Genomic DNA, 6,448 nt, shown 5'->3' with positions numbered 1-6,448 from the left:
CAGTTAAATGTCAGAGAAGTATGTAAAAACCCGCTTGCAACGAAATGACTCCAGAGCACGTAAAAACCCGCTCTCAACGAAAAGACTCCAGAGTACTTAAAAACCCGCTCTCAACGAAATGCCTCCAGAGCACTTAAAAAACCCGCTTCCAGTGAAATGTCTGAGAAGTATGTAAAAACCCGCTTGCAACGAAATGACTCCAAAGCACTTAAAAACCCGCTTGCAACGAAATAAATCCAGAACACTTAAAAACCCGCTTGCAACGAAATGACTCCAGAGCACTTAAAAACCCGCTTGCAACGAAATGACTCCAGAGCACTTAAAAACCCGCTTGCAACGAAATGAATCCAGAACACTTAAAAACCCGCTTGCAACGAAATGACTCCAGAGCACTTAAAAACCCGCTTGCAACGAAATGACTCCAGAGTATTTAAAAACCCGCTTGCAACGAAATGACTCCAGAGCACTTAAAAAACCCGCTTCCAGTGAAATGTCGGCGATGTATGTAAAAACCCGCTTGCAACGAAATGACTCCAGAGCACGTAAAAACCTGCTTGCAACGAAATGACTCCAGAGCACTTAAAAAACTCGCTTCCAGTTAAATGTCAGAGAAGTATGTAAAAACCCGCTTGCAACGAAATGACTCCAGAGCACGTAAAAACCCGCTTGCAACGAAATGACTCCAGAGTACTTAAAAACCCGCTAGCAACGAAATGCCTACAGAGCATTTAAAAAACCCGCTTCCAGTGAAATGTCTGAGAAGTATGTAAAAACCCGCTTGCAACGAAATGACTCCAGAGCACGTAAAAACCCGCTTGCAACGAAATGACTCCAGAGCACTTAAAAAACCCGCTTCCAGTTAAATGTCAGAGAAGTATGTAAAAACCCGCTTGCTACGAAATGACTCCAGAGCACGTAAAAATCCGCTTGCAACGAAATGACTCCAGAGTACTTAAAAACCCGCTTGCAACGAAATGCCTTCAGAGCACTTAAAAACCCGCTTGCAACGAAATGACTCCAGAACACTTAAAAACCCGCTTGCAACGAAAAGACTCCAGAGCACTTAAAAACCCGCTTGCAATGAAATGACTCCAGAGTACTTAAAAACCCGCTTGCAACGAAAAGCCTTCAGAGCACTTAAAAACCCGCTTGCAACGAAATGACTCCAGAACACTTAAAAACCCGCTTGCAACGAAATGACTCCAGAGCACTTAAAAACCCGCTTACAACGAAATGACTCCAGAGCACTTAAAAACCCGCTTGCAACGAAATGACTCCAGAGCACTTAAAAACCCGCTTGCAACGAAATGACTCCAGAGTACTTAAAAACCCGCTTGCAACGAAATGACTCCAGAGCACTTAAAAAACCCACTTCCAGTGAAATGTCTGAGAATTATGTAAAAACCCACTTGCAACGAAATGACTCCAGAGCACTTAAAAACCCGCTTGCAAAGAAATGACTCCAGAGCACTTAAAAAACCCGCTTCCAATTAAATGTCAGAGAAGTATGTAAAAACCGGCTTGCAACGAAATGACTCCAGAACACTTAAAAACCCGCTTGCAACGAAATGACTCTAGAACACTTAAAAACCCGCTTGCAACGAAATGACTCCAGAGCACGTAAAAACCCGCTTGCAACGAAATGACTCCAGAGCACTTAAAAAACCCGCTTCCAGTTAAATGTCAGAGAAGTATTTAAAAACCCGCTTGCAACGAAATGACTCCAGAACCCGTAAAAACCCGCTTGCAACGAAATGACTCCAGAACCCGTAAAAACCCGCTTGCAACGAAATGACTCCAGAGCACTTAAATACCCGCTTACAACGAAATGCCTTCAGAGCACTTAATAACCCGCTTGCAACGAAATGACTCCAGAACACTTAAAAACCAGCTTGCAACGAAATGACTCCAGAGCACTTAAAAACCCGCTTACAACGAAATGACTTCAGAGCACTTAAAAAACCGCTTGCAACGAAATGACTCCAGAGCACTTAAAAACCCGCTTGCAACGAAATGACTCCCGAGCACTTAAAAACCCGCTTGGAACAAAATGATTCCAGAGCACTTAAAAACCCGCTTTCAACGAAATGACTCCAGAACAATTAAAAACCTGCTTGCAACGAAATTACTCCAGAGTACTTAAAAAACCGATTGCAACGAAATGAATCCAGAGCACTTAAAAAACCCGCTTCCAGTGAAATGTCTGAGAAGTATGTAAAAACCCGCTTGCAACGAAATGACTCCAGAGCACGTAAAAACCCGCTTGCAACGAAATGATTCCAGAGCACTTAAAAACCCGCGTGCAAAGAAATGACTCCAGAGCACTTAAAAACCCGCTTGCAACGAAATGCCTTCAGAGCACTTAAAAACCCGCTTACAACGAAATGACTCCAGAACAATTAAAAACCCGCTTGCAACGAAAAGACTCCAGAGCACTTAAAAACCCGCTTGCAAAGAAATGACTACAGAACACTTAAAAACCCGCTTGCAACGAAATGACTCCAGAGCACTTAAAAACCCGCTTACAACGAAATGACTCCCGAGCACTTAAAAAACCGCTTGCAACGAAATGACTCCAGAGCACTTAAAAACCCGCTTGCAACGAAATGACTCCAGAGCACTTAAAAACCCGCTTGCAACGAAATGACTCCAGAACACTTAAAAACCCCCTTGCAATGAAATTACTCCAGAGTATTTAAAAACCCGCTTGCAACGAAATGACTCCAGAGCACTTAAAAAACCCGCTTCCAGTGAAATGTCTGAGAAGTATGTAAAAACCCGCTTGCAACGAAATGACTCCAGAGCACGTAAAAACCCGCTTGCAACGAAATGACTCCACAGCACTTAAAAAACCCACTTCAAATTAAATGTCAGAGAAGTATGTAAAAACCGGCTTGCAACGAAATGACTCCAGAGCACGTAAAAACCCGCTCTCAACAAAATGACTCCAGAGTACTTAAAAAACCGCTCTCAACGAAATGCCTCCAGAGCACTTAAAAACCCCGCTTCCAGTCAAATTTCTGAGAAGTATGTAAAAAGCCGCTTGCAACGAAATGACTCCAGAACACTTAAAAACCCGCTTGCAACGAAATGACTCCAGAGCACTTAAAAAACCGCTTGCAACGAAATGACTCCAGAGCACTTAAAAACCCGCTTACAACGAAATGACTCCAGAGCACTTAAAAAACCCGCTTCCAATTAAATGTCAGAGAAGTATGTAAAAACCGGCTTGCAACGAAATGACTCCAGAACACTTAAAAACCCGCTTGCAACGAAATGACTCCAGAGCACTTAAAAACCCGCTTGCAACGAAATGACTCCAGAACACTTAAAAACCCGCTTACAACGAAATGACTCCAGAGCACTTAAAAAACCGCTTGCAACAAAATGACTCCAGAGCACTTAAAAACCCGCTTGCAACAAAAGGACTCCAGAGCACTTAAAAACCCGCTTGCAATGAAATGACTTTAGAACACTTAAAAACCCGCTTGCAACGAAATGACTCCAGAACACTTAAAAACCCCCTTGCAACGAAATGACTCCAGAGCACTTAAAAACCTGCTTGCAACGAAATGACTCCAGAGTATTTAAAAACCCGCTTGCAACGAAATGACTCCAGAGCACTTAAAAACCTGCTTGCAACGAAATGACTCCAGAGCACTTAAAAAACTCGCTTCCAGTTAAATGTCAGAGAAGTATGTAAAAACCGGCTTGCAACGAAATGACTCCAGAGCACGTAAAAACCCGCTTGCAACGAAATGACTCCAGAGTACTTAAAAACCCGCTTGCAACGAAATGCCTACAGAGCATTTAAAAAACCCGCTTCCAGTGAAATGTCTGAGAATTATGTAAAAACCCGCTTGCAACGAAATGCCTCCAGAGCACGTAAAAACCCGCTTGCAACGAAATGACTCCAGAGCCCTTAAAAAACCCGCTTCCAGTTAAATGTCAGAGATGTAAAAACCCGCTTGCAACGAAATGACTCCAGAGCACGTAAAAACCCGCTTGCAACGAAATGACTCCAGAGTACTTAAAAACCTGCTTGCAACGAAATGCCTCCAGAGCACTTAAAAAACCCGCTTCCAGTGAAATGTCTGAGGAGTATGTAAAAACCCGCTTGCAACGAAATGACTCCAGAATACGTAAAAACCCGCTTGCAACGAAATGACTCTAGAGCACTTAAAAACCCGCTTACAACGAAATGCCTTCAGAGCACTTAAAAACCCGCTTGCAACGAAAGGACTCCAGAGCACTTAAAAACCCGCTTGCAATGAAATGACTTTAGAACACTTAAAAACCCGCTTGCAACGAAATGACTCCAGAACACTTAAAAACCCGCTTGCAACGAAATGACTCCAGAGCACTTAAAAACCTGCTTGCAACAAAATGACTCCAGAGTATTTAAAAACCCGCTTGCAACGAAATGACTCCAGAGCACTTAAAAACCTGCTTGCAACGAAATGACTCCAGAGCACTTAAAAAACTCGCTTCCAGTTAAATGTCAGAGAAGTATGTAAAATCCAGCTTGCAACGAAATGACTCCAGAGCACGTAAAAACCCGCTTGCAACGAAATGACTCCAGAGTACTTTAAAACCCGCTTGCAACGAAATGCCTACAGAGCATTTAAAAAAACCTGCTTCCAGTGAAATGTCTGAGAAGTATGTAAAAACCCGCTTGCAACGAAATGCCTCCAGAGCACGTAAAAACCCGCTTGCAACGAAATGACTCCAGAGCCCTTAAAAAACCCGCTTCCAGTTAAATGTCAGAGAAGTATGTAAAAACCCGCTTGCAACGAAATGACTCCAGAGCACGTAAAAACCCGCTTGCAATGAAATGACTCCAGAGTACTTAAAAACCCACTTGCAACGAAGTGCCTCCAGAGCACTTAAAAAACCCGCTTCCAATGAAATGTCTGAGGAGTATGTAAAAACCCGCTTGCAACGAAATGACTCCAGAATACGTAAAAACCCGCTTGCAACGAAATGACTCTAGAGCACTTAAAAACCCGCTTACAACGAAATGCCTTCCGAGCACTTAAAAACACGCTTGCAATGAAATGACTCCAGAACACTTAAAAACCCGCTTGCAACGAAATGACTCTAGAGCACTTAAAAACCCGCTTACAACGAAATGCCTTCAGAGCACTTAAAAACCCGCTTGCATCGAAATGACTCCAGAACACTTAAAAACCCGCTTGCAACGAAATGACTCCAGAACACTTAAAAACCCGCTTGCAACGAAATGACTCCAGAGCACTTAAAAACCCGCTTACAACGAAATGACTCCAGAGCACTTAAAAAACCGCTTGCAACGAAATGACTCCAGAGCACTTAAAAACCCGCTTGCAACGAAATGACTCCAGAGCACTTAAAAACCCGCTTGCAACGAAATGACTCCAGAACACTTAAAAACCCGCTTGCAACGAAATTACTCCAGAGTATTTAAAAACCCGCTTGCAATGAAATGACTCCAGAGCACTTAAAAAACCAGCTTCCAGTGAAATGTCTGAGAAGTATGTAAAAACCCGCTTGCAACGAAATAACTCCAGAGCACGTAAAAACCCGCTTGCAACGAAATGACTCCAGAGCACTTAAAAAACCCACTTCAAATTAAAAGTCAGAGAAGTATGTAAAAACCGGCTTGCAACGAAATGACTCCAGAGCACGTAAAAACCCGCTTGCAACGAAATGACTCCAGAGTACTTAAAAACCCGCTTGCAACGAAATGCCTCCAGAGCACTTAAAAAACCCGCTTCCAGTGAAATGTCTGAGGAGTATGTAAAAACCCGCTTGCAACGAAATGACTCCAGAATACGTAAAATCCCGCTTGCAACGAAATGACTCTAGAGCACTTAAAAACCCGCTTACAACGAAATGCCTTCAGAGCACTTAAAAACCCGCTTGCAACGAAATGACTCCAGAACACTTAAAAACCCGCTTGCAACGAAATGACTCTAGAGCACTTTAAAACCCGCTTACAACGAAATGCCTTCAGAGCACTTAAAAACCCGCTTGCAACGAAATGACTCCAGAACACTTAAAAACCCGCTTGCAACGAAAAGACTCCAGAGCACTTAAAAAACCCACTTCAAATTAAATGTCAGAGAAGTATGTAAAAACCGGCTTGCAACGAAATGACTCCAGAGCACGTAAAAACCCGCTCTCAACGAAATGACTCCAGAGTACTTAAAAAACCGCTCTCAACGAAATGCCTCCAGAGCACTTAAAAACCCCGCATCCAGTGAAATGTCTGAGAAGTATGTAAAAACCCGCTTGCAACGAAATGACTCCAGAACACTTTAAAACCCGCTTGCAACGAAATGACTCCAGAGCACTTAAAAACCCGCTTACAACGAAATACCTTCAGAGCACTTAAAAACCCGCTTGCAACGAAATGACTCCAGAGCACTTAAAAACCCACTTGCAACGAAATGACTCCAGAGTACTT

The sequence above is a fragment of the Meriones unguiculatus genome, chromosome 2 (genome assembly GCF_030254825.1).
Source record: "Meriones unguiculatus strain TT.TT164.6M chromosome 2, Bangor_MerUng_6.1, whole genome shotgun sequence".
Classification (NCBI taxonomy): domain Eukaryota; kingdom Metazoa; phylum Chordata; class Mammalia; order Rodentia; family Muridae; genus Meriones; species Meriones unguiculatus.
This window is presented reverse-complemented; position numbering follows the sequence as displayed.